Consider the following 18,412-nt stretch of genomic DNA (forward strand, 5'->3'; position numbering starts at 1 on the left):
GATGGCAACTCAGATGGAATAAATTATGCTCTGTTCTGAATTGTGAATTGTTTTGTATGAGACCTGACTCCCCATGACTCATGCAAAGAACTTCCAAATTTAGGCATACAACATTAGTGGATGAGAATATTTAATTTACTTTCTGACACGGAACAAAACATTTGCATACTGCTGAACCCCACAGAAGTGAAGAAGCAGAGGACTGTACATGCACAGCCATTCAGAACCAACAAAATTATTATCAAAGTGGAAGTATGAGATACCCTGTAGGCTTTTAAACAAGAGTTGTATTACCTAAGACTATCCTTAGTATATATGTAAATACATACTACAGTTAAAATGTTTTATTTATCTATATGACTGTTTGAGAAAAATCGGTATATTGTGCTAAATTATGGTATTATTTTACTGTTGCTATCTTTCTATTATCAATGCACACAAGACACCTTTAGAAAATTTCACATGAACTGCTGACTGAGGTTTCTATTGGCTTAAAAAAATAGCGTATTCTATTTTAAAGTGATTTAATTTGATATTCTAAATTTCCAATAAAATTTACCCAAACTGGTTGAAATACTCCTTCTCCCCATGCCCAAATCAAACTTCACCAGCTGCAACAGATTGAAAATAGTGTCCAAGCATATCAGAAACATATCTTATGGATGTTATTAGCATGAAGAGAAAAGAAACATGTTTTGGCCTCAGCCAAAGAAGCCTTTAATAGGAAAGTTCCCTCTTGACCCTGCCAATGCTGACAAATATTCCAGCATGTAGGGCTTTATGTATCATGAATGCTTGGGTATGAACTTTTGTTACCTGCTCCTAGCTCTGGATAAAATGGATGGATCCCAGTCAAAGGTAAGCAATGAACGTGAAGACTACCATTTGGTCCACGGAGCAGCTGATGTGTGGATACTTCTCAGGCTTTCAGGGAAACAGGGAGGAGTGTTGTGATTAGCTCAGGATAATCCACCTCTCATCTTATCTGGTGGTTGAAGCTAGTCCCTTACCTATCCACCACTCCATCTTTCAGGCTCTTCTGAACAGTTTGTGATAAAAGCGGGCCATATGACTAAGCAGGAAATACAGATCTGCAGCCAACCATTTGCTTCTTGGTGATCGAAGAGCAAAATGAAGCAAGCTGCTTTCTAGTTCTGTTCTTCACTGCTAGAAAATTAATCTTGTGCGAGACCGAGTGTGGGAAAGCTGGCTGTAAAGAGAATAAGGAGATGATGCAGTCATCAGCTAATTTCTGACCCTCAAGCACCCCTGCTCAGCTTTGGCCATGGATTAGAATAAAGCAAGAAAACAGCAAACAACATGGTCAAGGGAGGCCAGAACGAGGGCAACAAAGCAGCTGTCTAGCCAGGTAATGTAGGTATGCCTGTTCATGTAAATCTAAAAGTTTCTATACCAATTTCAGAGGACTGCTTAATTACTTAAAATTTGAAAAACAGTCCTATAGAGTTAAGAATAATGCACTTTTATTGTTTATGTGTCTTTGGCATGTATGATGGAAAGGTGGGGTTTCTTGGATATGAGGAAAATGGATTAACGGATCTCTAGTGAATTAATAAAAGGGCTTCACATTTCACTTGTACAAAAACAACCCAATAAGAAAACATATAGAGGGTTTTTTAAAAGGAAAATAAATGACCCAATGCACAACATTTGGTGTAGGATGTTTGTTTGTTTGTTTTTAAGTTGTGTGGATGCCTTTAACAAAAATGATCTCAAAAGATTTGGAAAAAAGTATGAAACCATAGAAAGCATATTCCCATATGAATATGACCTGCAGTGACCATTGAATAGAGGACTAAGGTCATCTTTATTTTTTATTTGCTAAACAGCAGCCACAGAACTGCACTGATTCTGCTAATGATTTTAATAATGTTAAGGCTACAAATTGTTTCCAAAAATAAATAAATAAATAGATAAAACAGCCCTCATTAGAAAGAACCCCAAACACAAATGCCAAATGCTAAATAAAATTAGCACCACAGCAGTCATCTTTAGTGGTAACACATTGACAAAGGACAGTTGCAAGGCTATTTCTTCTGAGCTAACTTCGTTCTCAGAAACATAACATACTTTTTACTTGACTCCAGTTGAGGAAGGCAGTACCTTACAAGGCTCTTTACAAGGTCTCAGGTGGATTACTCTAACCAGGTCCAGGAAGGCATCCTGAAGCAGCTCGCAACTCTCAAAATCTGCCAGAACCTCACATCTGATGTCTGTACACATATCAAGTATTTGGATGGATACAATTATCTCCTACCCACTTTCGCATTCATCTCTTGCAAAAATACCTGTTTTGAATAGGCATTTACAACTGTATGTACACCTAACTTTTCCTTCATTTGAATGCTCTAGCCAACTAGAGCCCACTGCAGTATTTTACCTTCTCATGATGTGTCGTATAAATGTGAGGAATCCCTGTTCTATATAAAATATAACCAAGCTTGCATACAGAGCAGATATTTTTGCATGCCTAATTTCATTTTGCTATCCGTTGTTCACACAAGTACCTTATCCGTATGACGAATGCAATGTTTGAGAACTGTAGACAGGCCTGTCCTGGTGTACAGGCTGAATTTTCTGCCTCTGATCTTTTATAGCATCATGTGGCAGTTTGGTAAGAGATGACACAGGTATTAGCTTGAGTACTTTTTCAGCCTATTTCTTAAGTAAACAATATGGAATAACAGAACAGTAACTTGATCTTTTGGTTAACTTTAATAAGGAACTGTCATAAGTGTCAGTTAATAGAGAAAACTGCATATGAAGATCAAAAGAAGAACTTAAAAAAGAAAATGAGATCCAATAGGAAACATAAACTAGAACATGAGAGTTTGTCACAGCAAAAACTCTCTCTCTTTGTCCCATACTAACTCCCACCTCCTATGTTTCAGATAAATATACAAAGCATCACATCATGGAACAATCTATTAGGTATCTGAGCCTCATAAGGACCTCGTTAGAATATTAATTCTAATAATTTCATAGTATCTTATGAACCAGTGAGTCTTAGGCCAGGTTTGTACCACATAACTTTAAGCATATTAAAGGGAAGTGCCCATGTCTACTTGCCCTGGGCATTTCCTAGAGGAAATAGAAGGCAATATGCAAAGATTGGGACTAATCCAGTCCATGTAAAACCAGAATTGTCCGTGTCTCTCTCTTTTCTACTACGACACAGGTTAGACTCTGCTTCAAACAGGTATATTTAAAGTTGAATGCCCAAGGCTAGGCAGGATGAATCCGGACTGTTTAGCAGTCCATTTGCAAGGCTACAGGGCTCCTGGGTGAGAGAGTCAGAAAAACAGTAAAACTAGCTTTTCCATTCCTTATCCCATGTACCATGTTGCTCTCCAACAATGCAAGTTCCACACCAGCAATTCTATTAACATAGAGTCATCCTAAAAGAATAAAGAAATCTTGAAAATAATCTGGAATAAATATAGTTTCACGAAACCTGCCAAGAACAGATCTAGAAGAAGTCCAAGGCTCCAGCAGCTGGATATTTCCACCAGCCTAGTCATTCCCATTAGGCCTGGGACCAGTCCCTGCTCCAACTTGCACACTGCAATGCAAAGAAACTGTTTCTTCTATACACTCCTTCTTTCCCCAAATACACTTCCATGAGCAGTCTTGGGAGACTGCCAGCTCACAGAATATATTAAAACACCTTCCATTTACTGAAATGTCACCTCCTTCATTAGACACAGGTGAATGTCTTTGTCCTTTCACTGTCTTTCTATGTCAACTGCCAATGACTATGGGAATATGTACTCGGTCTTCTCAATCTCCATTTTCAGCTTAAATTAATGCCTAAGGTTAGTATCAAAATAGGAAGTGTTACCTGGAGATGAGACAAATTTGCAGTTTTCTTCAGAAATTATAGAGCGCTCTCTTCAGCCACTGCTTAGACCTGCAGCTAAAATCCTCCCAACTCTTCACTTTGTGAGCATCCTCTCTTACCATCCAGGGTAAGGCAAGAGCTTTTCCGAACTACAAAAATTATAGACAATAAGCCTAAGTCTGTTCATATTGAAAAGTATGGCAGAGCAATCTATCTCCAGTGGGAGCCAAATTTAGTACTAGCAGAGCATGTGGTATTCACAAATTAACTTATTGGAACACACACCTTGATGCAGATGCATATGATGAAATTACTGAAGCAGTAAAGATGGAAAATCTTTAGTGATACACTTCTTTAGAAGCAAGTTCCAATTGCAGATTTTTCTTCACACACACACAATACACACAAACACAGAGAAACTGAAAAGACAAAATTTCAGTAAAAGATTTACTAAAGTAGAGTTGGGAAACATATATATATATATTTTAAAAAAATAGAACTTCCAATGCAAAAAGTAATAAAATTACTTTCTTTTATCATTTTAATAACAATGTCTGATTTGTCAAAACAACTGTAAAAACCCTATAAATATCTGTTAAGGGATTATTCCAATAGCATGAAAAAATCTAGTGAATAAATGACACAGAATATAGAACTGTCATCATGCATTTGCATATAAAAAGCTGTTTAAAACTGACAGGCACACAAACAGAAAATACATGCTATAAAATTAGTCATTTTAAGCATGGAACTTTAAATAACACTGGTAGAGCACCTTCATTTTAGCTAACTCATTCTCAAGATGAATCACAAAAATTATGTTGCACCTAGGAACATGTTTTCTTCAGTCTTGTATATAACAGTTTGATTATTACATTTTGTATATTCTTTAACTTAAAATCTTGTGAATATTACTTCAATAATGCATTTTTCTTAAGGATGTCACAACATATTTATAAAATAAAAGTATTATTTTTCTTCTCAAAAGAAGATGAAAACTATGATTTATTATATATTATAGATTATTATTATATATTATAGGCTAATTGTCAGAAAAAAAATATATAGCACCCCCAGGGCTACCAGAAAGTATGTGTATTTATAAAGTTATAATGATACAACATCTATATGGAAATGAATAGTTTTAACTGTCCTACCAAGAAACAAAAAATGTTTTGGACCTACAAGTCCTTTCAGTCAGAAATAGAAGCAGCAGAAGTCCCATACAGAACAACACCCTGAGTTTAAAATAGTGTACACAATGAAAAATCTCTATTGCTACCAAAAAAAAAAAAAAAAAACCTGACAAGCAGGTAGGAAAATATATATATATATATATATATATATATAAGTAGCCTATTTTGGCTTAAACTGAAAATTTGGACTCCTTCAAATAGACACAAAAATGTTTGTTAATGCCATTCATTTAAAGACTATGATGGCCAGGGTTGGGTACCTTGTTCCCTTCCACTCATAACTGAGGAGAAGAACATGGACAAGGGCAATTCAAGTGTCTGTCTGGTCTGAAGGGTTAGTTAATGGGCTACAGAAATTCAGTCTGCTCTCTTAACTCTCCCACTTTGGGTAACTAATGACAATCTACTCACTGGGCTAGCAAGTGCAAAGGGCTACTGCTTTTACCAAAGCAGAATGACTGCTGGCTCTTCTCTCTGCTCCAAAGCTGACAAAAGAGGAATGTGACCTCCCTAGTCCCCTACATCTCAGAGCGCAACCAACTCCACAAGAGTAATAAAGGGAAGGGATCTAGTTACTCCCTGTTAGTTTTGGAAGTAACAGGTTTCTAAATCTTTAATTTTTCCAACTGTTGTTCAAAAGTTCCTAGTCTTAGAAGTGATTAGAATTTAATAAAGCAGTACTTTCAAAAGCTCTCTGCATACTTTTCCACTGAAAATTACAGATTCATAAGAATTTGTTTTTATTTGGCTCTCTAGATGGAAAATCAATTGCAAAGTTTGGGTCTTAATGAAAATTCAGTATTACTACCATAATAGTGAAAGTTTGAAATAAGCCCAGAAACTTTTGGAAGATTTGAGTCAAAGAATTCTTCTGAATAAAATTTAGATATTTATTCTAAGAATAATAGATGTAGCTTCTTTGTCATATTGTTTGAATTACTCGTAAACAACAACAACAACAAAATGTTCACTATGCATATAGACATAATTACTGTAACCACTGATTAGCTATCTAATTTGAATTTCATTTCATTAAAAGAAATGAGTTAAAGTAATACTTCTTCTTAAAACATTATTACATTAATTGCAAAACAAAAAGACACACAACACCTTACCTTGGCAAGTAAGCTAGCCCACCCTCTCTTCAAAAGTAGAATAAATTGTTTCATTTATGACTGATGTTTGTCCTTCAACCAAGGGAGATCCCACAACACTCCCAGCAACCTATTCCAACACTTTACTTACATTCCAAAAGTTATTTAACATCTCATTTCCTTTGCTTTAATTAAAGCAAATTATTTAAAGCCGATTATTATTTGTAGACATGCACTTGTATGAAAATCCATATGTATTTTGCAAAGATAGAATTAAGGATGACAGAAATAGTGCCATTTACTGACAAAATGAATATACAAAATGGAACAGTAAAGACAAACAATTTTCAATACTAGTCTGCTATTGAATTCTGGCTACATTAAAGCTTTGTCATCTGTTTTTATGCTTGACTATAACTAACTTACAAACATAATTGTATATATGTATTTTTACTGAAAGATCTGATCCAGCTCTGAAACCAGTACTGAGCTGAAATCAGTATCAGCTTTGCTACCAAGTGTGACAGTAACAGCAATTGGTCCTCAAAAAATCAACCCAGCAAAAGAAGGTCTGGAAGAAGAAAGTCTGAAAGTATTAATTTACTCTATGACCTACATTATTATCTTGTTTATTAAAGACAGTATTATAGTTCACATATATGTAATATACATATATTTGTTGAGTTTACAACATTCATTTGAAGCAGAAAGTCATGTGCCACCATCTAAGTTTTACCAGAGTTTTCATAACTCTTCAAAACTGGGAGAAGACACTGAGATTTTTAAATTGAAATTAATAATTGAAAAATTATTTTCCACCTGGAAGCACAAGCAATTTCTGAACTGCAGTGTTTCATAAAACAAAACAAAAAAATACAGCTAAGGTTTTCAGGTGCTACAGAACTGATTCCCTCTGCCCAAATATGCAGAAAAATACACTGCAATGGGTAAATGGAATGGAAATGGAAAAATCCACTTATAAACTATAAAAAATGAGCAACAATCAACAGCATGAAAAGGAACTTTGATTCAGCAATCCTGAAGGGTTAAAAATATGGTTTAAATGCAATTCAGATTTTTCTTTCCTGTAAAATCAAATTTTTATAACTCAAATTTATAAAAACATTAGGAAGGAAATTTCAAAATGGAAGTTTTGTTTTGAGGTGAAACTGATATTGATATTATGCACTTTCAACAGACTGATATTAAAAATATTGTTTTGAAAAAACATCTTCCACAAAATCTTTTTTGATACAAAATTCATGGAACAAATTCCAAGGTGTTTTAGTACTGAGAATTAATAATGAAAAAGGCTGTAAATGTAATATTTAATTAAATTCTAGTATTCAATGTCATATCAATTGTATTGATGCTGCTGAAATATTTCAATTTTTTGGCTACATTTTGGAGTCTTTCTGGACAGATAGTTCCTATTCTCAACTGTGGCAAACCCTACAGAGGCCAAAATGACATTTTACAAAACTGGTAAAGAAAATCAAGCTTATTTCATTTGAAAAGTTTTCTAAATTATGGGCAATTCTGTTGCAGTTACAAGTCACAAAGGCTAGGGGAAAAAAATATTTTAAGGGAAGAAAATGAGAGAGATGAATGATCAATTCACTGCTAAACATGGCAGTTGAGGATCATTACCTAACTTGTTGACAAAGGATATCTTTATTTTCTCTATTCACCCTATAAACACTGTGTTAAATGATGGTAACAAGCACAAGGAAATTAAAGCAAAATTTATCCAAAGAAGGAGGGGACATTCTGTTGGAATCCTCTTGTTTATAGAGTTGCTGAATAGGTTTAGTTGACAACCTATGTTTTCTTTGGGAAGAAACAAAGATTTGGGAGCTATTTAAAAAGGTGCATATATACATCTACCCATCTATCTGTCTGTTTTTATTCGGTAGCTATGACCCAGTCATCATTGGGAGTTTCTGAACGACAGATTCATTAAAGTGTCTAAAGCTGTACTCTTGTTAACATGTCCTTAAGAACTTTCTGAAATTGATCAATTTTGAATGAAATCAAAGGACATCTTCCAACATAAAACGGGAAGGCACAGTAAAATGACTGATTACAATCTCTTTTTGGAAATGAACTCAGAGGGAGCTCTGGGTGCACAGACAACCCTCATCTTACACCAACCAGCTAGATTTCACTGTATGGAACATTAAAAAGCAGTAGATTTCAGGCTTAACAAAATTTATATTTGCAGTAATGTATACTGCAAGGATGGACTTTAGTTCCTTATTAAGTGTCTAACATTTCTCTTCCATTTATACATGGAGGATGCAAAGGCAATTTCAAAGAACCATATATATTTATACCTGCAACACCATCAGTACTTTTGTTACTTCATTATCTCTACAAAATCCTAGTTTATACTTTTTAATATCAAGCACAAATGCCTCTTTCTTGCTGGACGATTCGAAACATGATCATGTGAAAATTCCTATAAGTTTGTATTACGTATAATGTAAGCAATGTTATATCTATTTGACAAAATGGATTAGCAGGATGGATTTCTGAGCATCTGGCTTTTGAATATCTTAAAACATTTTATAGCAAGCTTTTCATACTGTACAACCTGAACATGCTCTACCACACTTCCTATGATATATATTTACACATTGCTTTCTGCTGTATTTCGGTCTTTAACACACTGAAATGTTGAATAATGAGATATAAGCCCCAATGTTACACTCAGACACATATACATATTTATATATGCATATTTTTATATATTTATATAGAGAGACAAAAATGTTAAATGTGCTACATGATATAGCCAAAAAAAAACCCAAAGTTTTGGACTTTCTGTACATTGCATAATCAACTGGAAGAGCTACATAAATAATAAAAACAGGAAATAAAACACATTTTAACTGTCCATTATCAAAGGAATATTGTTTTAACAAGACATATAGAATCACATTATCATTCTATTAATTCAATAATCTGGATGTTGTTACAAGACTGAGACAGTCATCAAAGCAGGGGATTATTCTTGTACAGAAGGATCATATCACTTAATGGGACAGAGATGTCACATAAACTAGAGTGTCAAAAAGATAACAAAATACAGGATTGAGCTTGTAGTGGTAATGCATTTATGCTGGCATACATGGCTCCACCAACATAACTGGTGTTTGATAAGCATACAGGTATAACCATTTTTGAAACTGCTACCATCATAGTGCTGATTTCATGAAATCTCTCACAAATTGATCTTTTACTATATCCTCACACACATTTAAAATCTGCATTTTTCCTCTTGCCTGTGGTTTCAAAGATCTTTCATTAGCTCAAGCCATGCAATGATGATTGTAAGAAAACCTCTTCTCTTGAAATTAAATGAAGATTTATGGTAATTATTATAATACTATTTTATCATTGAGGACATTGGTCCTCGCGGTTTGCATAGGTTTTCAACTGAATCTGTTTCCTCAGAGAAATTTTAGGAATTACTCTTCAGACCTCAGTATATTCTTGCTGTTTCTTAGTAACTGGTAGCCAAGCCTAACATTTCTTACATGTTTTTTTCAGTCATAGATTCATTGTCATATAGTCAGGAGTGCAAAAATAATAGTCTTCCAGCATCCAATTTATTTTACAACCAGATTTCTGTGTGTGGCCCACCCTCCCACCTATGTGACATACTGAAGCTTGAGACATACAGAAATTTGAGATAATCACAAGCTGGTTTCAATACACTGTCTTCTACCTTCAGACCTTCTAGGTCCTGCTGTAGATGATTTGGTGTCACATCCATTACGGAGATAATACAAATGCATACTTGCAAAAAGACTTGAGTTCTAATGATTTTGAAGCTGACTACAGATCTGCAGGTAAAACACTAAGATGGCACCTTATCAATCTCTGAATGATATATTTGTAAGACGGATGGAGGCAGCTTCCCTTCTAGTTTTAGCTACTGCATATGTGTTGCCTTTCTTTTCTTGTAGTTCATTACAGATACATCCTATGAAATCACATGAAGAGAACAGGCTGCATTTGAACAACCATGTATTTAGCCACCTGAGACCATAATAAGGTACAATTGTAGCTACAGTGCTACCATGCAACCATGGCCTATATATGAAAATAAAAACTTGGACTTTAAAGGATGTCTGCATGTTACATACACAGTTACTGAAGACGAAGGGGTGGTGTGGTGGTTTAACAGATCAGGGATGTCACATTATTCACAAACAGTGAATTCAGTCAAAGGCCAATTCAGGACTGAATGCTGAACAAGACCTACATTCAGGTACCATTTGTAGGTTACCACTAAATACTAGTTTCTTAAGACCATCAGCACACAGGACAGGTTTTTCTAAATAGATGATAACCACATTTCTGTTTTCTTCTGTTTGGATTAGAATCATAGAGCTGCCACTACTACAACACATGCCACTACTACAACAACATGACAACTGTTGAATAAACATTGACTTCAACAGTATATGCTGTATTTGGTGTTCCTCAGAAATTCACGCCGGACATGCATGTCCATCCTTCTATAACTCATAGGTTTGAAAGTTGTTACCCAGACAGTATGTATGACATGTATATTTTTCCAGCTCCTACACCAGACTTATATAATAGTTAGTGAATGTGCAGCTAAGTTTAGGAAATGGATTACTACAACTGAACTGAAATGGCAAAGCTGACTGAAGAAGATAAACTTTTTATTGAAAAAAAAAAAATCTGAATTCTCCTATATTTCACCCTTAGTGTTAGCTAAAACAAAATTATATGACCAAAGACTTTTTTGTACTTTCTCTGCAGATTAATCATGTTTGATAATAAAAACTACCACCAAGCTAGCTGCAGCTAAAATAAAGTTTGCATAGCCATCACACTGGCATTTTCAATGCACAAAATTAGTCTGATCCCATGACATTTAAAAAGCATGAAGTAACCACTTGGTTGTTTCACTGCTACTTTCTGTCAGTCATACTACTTGGCTCAAAATAGAAGTGTTGCCAGGAATGAGGCCTACACCCTGAGTGAAAAACAAAACTCCAAAACTGAATGTGAGGGACAGAAACTGTAGAAATGAGGAAAAATTTCACTTACATTTATCCAAGATGGCTGTCGCTATTACTGTTGAAACTCTGCTATGGGCTGAGGTCACAAGACCCTGTAAGCTAAAATAGAGAAGCTTCAGCTGAGGGTAACTGAAGCTGCAGCACATTAAAACACATTTTATAATTATAGGTATTGATTGGAGTTTTAATTTCTTGATCTATTTTTCCCAAGGCATGAAAAGTGACCTCTATTTTTTGGTCATTTTTCAAGCCTGGAGGGAAGAAATTTTCAGTATTATCATCTACCTCATTATAAGTGCGTATGTATGTTATATACAGTACATGATATGATAGTATGACGGTTTCATTGGCACGAGTTTGGAGTTGCCACATTATTCACAGACGGTGAAACCATACGTGACTTATGCAGATTCTCCCAAACAAAACTAGAATAAAACCTTTATACAACATCACATCATCATGTATGTAGCAAATGTATATAATTATATGTAGCATATTATATAAAAGGAAAGCTAGTTTAAAACTCTTTAAAATGTGTTCAAATCCATCACAGAGTTTTTTTCCTTCCTGTAAGTTATTATTATTTTTTAATTAAAATTTAGTCTGGGGAGTCTAATAACTTTACATCTTAGAAATATCAGAATAACTTTAAAATGATTTTTCTGTATGCATCTGAGTACTGTAGAATGAAAATCTATTGCATCTTAACCTCCCAGGGCTTAAATCAAGTGTGTGATCTACTAGGCAGCTGGAATCTTCTCTTAACCTATGATATCCTACTGTTGGCTTCAGTAAGTGAAATGATGTTGAATTTGTCACTGATTTTGGATTTAATAATCCCTCTTCCAGTTCACAAGTCATTGTGCTTTTGGGAAAAGAACTGACATGCAAAAGCTAAAAAAAAGTAAGAGAAAACAGCAAGGAATTCTCATGGAAAATAAGTGTTAACAACAGAGATGTGGAACAACAGAAAGAAACAGACTAGTAAAGTTCAGTTGAGAAAAGTTTATTACCTGTGCTTGTATTGCATATGATATCTACTAATGTAAATATACACAGAATCACAGAATCATACAACAACCCAGGTTGGAAGGAACCTCAGAAGATCTTCAAGTCCAACCTTCCACGCGAAAAATGAGTCTAGATGAGATTATCTAGCACCCTGTCTAATCATATCTTGAAAAACTTCCAGTGATGGGGATTCTACCACACCTCTGGGGAGGTTGTTCACAGGAATGATTGTTCTCACGGTAAAAAATTTCTTTTTCAAATCAAGACAAAACATCTCCCAGTGCAACTGTATCTGTTGCCCCTTGCCCTCTCTATGTGACTCCTTGTGAAGAGAGAGACTCTGTATATATGGATGTATAAACAGATGCATGCAACATGCAAACACAGATTTTTTAGACTGTGTCTTGTAGGCATTTCTATATCTGAAACAAAGAAAAGTAATTCCAAGAGTACAAGGAATGCAATGAAATCTGAACTACAAAAATTCTGAAGCAGACAAATAACAGCAAAAGCACATACATCAGGGAGATACAAGTTGCCAAAAGTAGAGTGAAGGGTAGAATCTCTGTGCTTTCTGAGAAAACTTTAAAAAAGGAATTCCCATCACATCATATAGATGTTTACTTAATTTCTTGTGCAACTAGATGAGAATATAATAGATTAGAACTAAGAAACTATTAGGATAATGTATCATTTTGTTATATTCAAAGAAAGTGGAAAATTAAGAAATCCATTGCAACTGTTAAATGCTATAGACATTTTTATAAAATTAACCCTAGAAGCCATCAGAACCCTACCAAGGATTCTGCCAAACACTGCAGTCAAAAGTATCATCTGAAAGATCAGTAAAGAAGACAACACGATTCTAACAAAAATGGCCACTGTGGGGAAAAAAAAAAAAAAAGTTAAATTTTCCTACCAAAAGCCCAGACTGCTGCATTTTATTTATTTTTATATAGAAAAAGACAGCAAGTGTTCAAATTATGAGGCTATTTTAACAAAATGGGAAAAGTAGTGGCTAAATTCTTTGAAATAGAACACTAAATCATTCACCTTTACCAAACCAATTTCAGTACTTAGATCTGACAGCTAGTCTGAAGTTTCATGAATGCTTGTAAGCTCATGTAGAATGACTGTTTCTTAGTTTTGATGCTACAGGATTGATGCCACATCACTAGAACACTGTAACCCAACTGGAACTAGTTGCTCTCCTTCACCTAATGAGAAACACTAACGAAAAAAATAACAAACTGAAATTGAATTAATTATTCTCTTCATGAATGGTCATACAGAATTTATTCAATCTAAACATAGTTTGTTTGACTATGTAGAATGTAGTCTAATATGCTCGGTGTGTAAAGAGGTAAAACTCTATCGACAATGAGCCCAGCTCATTTCATAAGCAGCAATTTATTTAGAAAGAAAGGGGAAAAAAAGTTAAAATGGAGGGGAATCACTATACCAAATGCAGAAAACCTATGCTATAGGCACCTACATCTGAGTTAGTTATTTGAGGTTACCTGTATAATCAAAGGAGAAAAAATAGGCATTTCTGTGGCACAATTTATTCAATCCTAATTAGATGTCCAACTCAGATGAGATAAACTGTCTCTTAAAAGTGTGTTGACTATTCACTGACAACAATGTGTTGACTAGAAGTGTCTTGACTATGAATGGTGACAAGTCTCTCAAGCCTGAACTGTTAAGGTGAATGGCTGAGACAAGGTTTAACCACCTATTGTCTTGTGAAATAAATTCCCCTTCCAACACACCAATTAACTAATTTTGACTTCCCATTAGTATGCACTCCAAGCAATCATCTGTACCTATGTAAAATAGATGTAAAAACAAAATAATCTATATTGACATCGTAAATTCAGCCTGTATCAGATAGATGCAATGCACAAAAAGTTACTCCAGATGAAAAGGAGAAGTAACAGCATTCATTTTAGTTTTCATTCAGTTATGAATGAAGAACACTGCTGAAAGCCTCAATCATTTCATTGTATCACAGGACATATACACAACCCAGCCAAATACTCTATGTCCTACCTGGACAAACCAACCAACCCTCTAACTCCCTTCTTTCCCTTTAGTTTTAAAGAGAAACTCTCCCTGCAGGACAAAATGAATGAAAATGTTACAATCTACACACATGTGCACACGTACACACACAAATAAACACAGAGGAATCAGCCATAGAATTGTAGGTACTAATATGCATATTAAAAAATATATTGAAAAAATCAACAGGATGCTTCAGGAAGTCACATACTCAACAGACTGACTCTAATGGCCATAGGTATGTAAGCATATTTTTGTTTTGAATATAGCTCCGAAAGAAAATATATACATGTATATATAAGCAGATGTAGCCAAAGCTAAAAATCGTAAATAGTAACTTCATGCTTTTTATTGTGTAGCAGCTCAGAACAAACTTTTCAAATATTATATACCCTCAGATTTACACAGATAATAAGATTAGATGTGACAGTAGCACTGGCATCTTTAGAGATACATATGACGAACTTAGCCAGCCAGCAAGGTAACAATCACCATTTTGATAATCAATTTCAGAATTGAATTGAATTTTCAGAAATGATTTGAATGAAAATTAGCTCACAGTATGATGGGGGTTGGTATGGTGGTTTAAATGAATTACTTGGATAAAAATAAAGTAAGATACAATTTTAAAAAAAAAAGTGTTATTTTGTAAATATTTACAGATTAATTCAAATTTATCAACTATGGAAATTAATCAACAAGCAGATTGAAAGCACATCATGCAACTCAGTGATCACCATAAATCTGATACAATGTATCAGATTTCATCAGAATAGAGGTCATATTTTAAATGAAGGTAGAATTTGCTATGCATTATTCATCCATCTGAAAATATTACAAGGTGGGACAACTTTTTTATAGTTTATTACCATAGCATATTACAAAATGCATTTGCAAAATAAATGTTTAACCGATGATTCTATGACAAGTCGTTTCAAAGCATATTATAAGATGCAAATATTGTTAAAATACGTGTGCATGTTTAATGCATGAATTACAGTCATCAGACTTTGTATAAATTGTCATAAAATTTAACAAATGATAATAAGATATTTATAAATGGCATCTAAACATACAGTGTGCACAGAAAAGTAAATGTTACTAAAATAAGTCCTTATATGAAGGCTCTTATTTCCTTGTCTTTTTACTCAAAACAAACCAGGTGATTTCATTGTTTGGATACTTGCAAGCAATGTCCAAGATAAACTCTTCTTACTAAGCTTCCAAGGCAGCCAGAAACTTCAATTTTCAAAAGCTTTCCAGAATAAAATCACAGACAGTTCTATATCAGCTATACAGCACTGATTAGCTTTAACAACACTTTCAAACTGTTCCTTATCAAGAATTAAAATGCATCGAATAAATCTGAGTTATTACTTTTACAAACAAATTTTTTGAGGAAGCAAACTATTGAAGCTCTGTATGAGAGTTCTTTGCTCATCAGAAAAATCAACTTTGACAAAATAGGGAGAAACAGTCCTACCTTTCAAATATTGCACATTTAATCAGTGACACTCAGTATACAGATACTGATCTCTATAAGCCTTATATATCCTATTTTATTTTTTTTTAATAATTCACTACCATAAAGCAAAATGTTTATGAAAGAAAAGGTATTTACTTTTTTTCATGTGTATAAAAAAACCAGACAGCTGCCATCAGCATACCTCCTAGTCATCTACAGAAACAAATCTGCCTGCTCGAAGGGGAAATTTATATATGTACCATCTGTAAAAGTCAGACTAAGTGGCTGACAAGATCATGAAAATAAAGAACCGTCCTCACTTCCAAAATAATCAGATGACTGACTAGAAAAAAAAAAAAAAAAGGCAATAGACTGAAGGAGGCGGGGGAGGCACGACTACAGAGAGATACAACAGTCACATCCCACCAGATGTTGTGCAGAGACTTGCTGGTACGTGAAATCACTCGTAATTATGATATAGAACTTTAATGATTTCACTGTAACTAAATATTGTTATAAATCTATTTTAAATCTGCCAGGTTTCAGTTGCTGAAGAAGTTGATCTCCAGCTTCTGAAGCACAGTCAAAGAGCATTAGCTGGATCTGAGAAGTCTGATCCTGTGATAGGAATGCTGACATTGTTCTCTCTCTTAGTTTTCTTTGAAGTTTAACAAGATTGAATGCCTGGAAACAAGACCTAAGTACATTCAAGAAAGAAATAAAGTACTAATTTTGACGGAATGGACAAAAAAAAAAAAAACAAAAAAAAACATGGCTTTAAAAGTAAACTAGACAAATTTATGGATGAAAAAATCTATTTCAAGCTTTTGAACACAAAGTGTTCTTGAGCTTCACACTGCTTGGAGAATGTAAAAGGAAAGGATCTCAAGTTTTTGTCCTGCCTTGTCAACTCACCCTACCCACCCTTCATACCACAGTGGGAGTGGGCACTTGCTCAGACAGAGTAGCAGGAGCTGGCTCAGTATCACCTGCTCTTGTATTCTTCTGGACTTTACATAGCTTACATGAGATTGCTTTTACAGGGAAGTGCAGCTGAACTCATGTCGATGGAACCTGCCTGAGGAAGACTCTCACCTTCTGGTCTGTGGTGCTACAAAACACTTTCAGCTGCACAGGATGTATTTCCATAAGGAAGTAGAAAAAAAGGCACTGGCACTCTAAAAGTAGAAAATTATTTCTTTTCCAAACATTTAATCACAGAGGCCTCCCTTACACATTCCAGCCTCCTTATGGTACCTACGGTAACTGTTTCCAATATTGCACTTTTTATGGCATATTCACTTTAAAAAAAAAAAAAATCTTACATTTATACAATCGATATTGCAAAGCCTGGTTCAGAAACACTCCAAAACCACATTTGTATTTCCCCTACGCTAATGTATGGTTGTTTACTGTTTCGTATAATATGCAACTTGATTTTACAAACAGCCTAAAAAAAAAACCTAAAAGCTTTGGTGAAAGCACTGTAGTAAGGTCCCTGATGCAGACGCAGTCACTGCAGTCTGTTGAACCAACAGTGAAAACCGTATTCAGCCACACGGGGTTCCTGCTGTCTGCACGTCATAGCTAGAATAAATGATGCATTAAGTGCCTCCAAGCTGCCTGTCCAAGTGCCTGCCCAGCAAATCATCTAGAGAACTTGTGGCTAATCACTTATTTTTCCTTAAAAGCCCTCACATGCAAGGTCCTGCAGAAATCATTTGTTTCTTCAGCTTTTCCAAATATAAAGGAACCTAGCAAATTGGTAAAGCACAAGAGGCTTTAAAGTCAAACTTCATCAATTCTTGTGTGTTTCCTAAAGATGTGATCATTCTGGTAAAATGATCAGCTCTTGGATAAGAGCGACTTCATTAAAGCGAAGGACAAGAGGATTCCTCTCTGGAGTGTGAAAAATGCTGTGCAGGACATTCCTCATCCTTCCAGCAATGGCATCACTCCTTGTTTTACTGACACTAGTGGATACTGTTTAACCCTCTTTGTAAACACAGGTAAGTTTCAACTCAATCCACCAGAAGTTTAAAAAAAAAAAAAAGGCAAAAAAACAGAGAGCAAAAGCAGTACACAGGAAGAAAAAGATCAGAATGTCCTACCGTAAAGTGAGGTGGGGAAAGATGATAAAAAGATGAATATCATAAATAAAATTAACAATAAATAATCTCTCTTTATAATATGTCATTCCCCCTCCCCCCCCCCCAAGGGTTACATGACAAATACTTCTAAAAACATATATTGCAGGCATTGCTTAATACAGGAACTGTCAAGTGGCCTTACCAGCACCTACAGCTGTTGTACAATTAAAAATTCAGGAAATGATTATTGATAACTTGTAATTTTCTACATACATTTCCATAGTTGCCAATGAAGCCCTGTTTGTTTATCTGTGTGGTGTGGCAGAATGATTCAACAGAAACAAGCAAGCTACCAATTCATAGAGAAATTGTCAATGAAACACTCTAGACAAGTTGAATATTTTAAATCCTAAAGGGCTATATATATAAACTGAAGTTATTCTTGAATGTATAAATATTCAGCTAAACAGGCTTTAGAAATACCTGAAATCTGCTGAGAGTGTATCTTATTTCAAAAATTAACATCTTGTTTAAATTTTGCTTTCCCACTTTCTCTTAATCTTCTTT

General features: G+C 34.7%; 1 protein-coding gene and 1 long non-coding RNA gene across 17 annotated transcripts in view; both read right to left on the reverse strand.

Annotated features, from left to right (window-relative positions):
* LOC308177679 overlaps positions 1-11,235 on the reverse strand; it is a 20,493-nt gene extending 9,258 nt beyond the window's left edge. Inside the window, exons 1-2 of the long non-coding RNA XR_013939302.1 lie at positions 4,148-11,235; positions 1-4,011 (exon numbers count right to left, since the gene is read on the reverse strand). The exon at positions 1-4,011 is cut by the window's left edge and continues 9,258 nt beyond it. This is a non-coding gene — a long non-coding RNA (uncharacterized lncRNA). The remainder of the gene's footprint in view (positions 4,012-4,147) is intronic.
* Positions 1-18,412, reverse strand: part of FOXP2 (forkhead box P2) — a 439,933-nt gene that overhangs the window by 73,355 nt on the left and 348,166 nt on the right. The window contains exon 3 of one of the 16 annotated variants that reach the window (XM_080555105.1): positions 11,244-11,314. The exons of the other annotated variants lie outside the window; for them this stretch is intronic. The gene's annotated coding sequence lies outside the window, so the exon portion shown is untranslated. The remainder of the gene's footprint in view (positions 1-11,243; positions 11,315-18,412) is intronic. 16 annotated transcript variants of the gene reach the window in all.

This window comes from Anser brachyrhynchus (genome assembly GCF_964034855.1).
Source record: "Anser brachyrhynchus genome assembly, chromosome: 1".
Lineage (NCBI taxonomy): Eukaryota > Metazoa > Chordata > Aves > Anseriformes > Anatidae > Anser > Anser brachyrhynchus.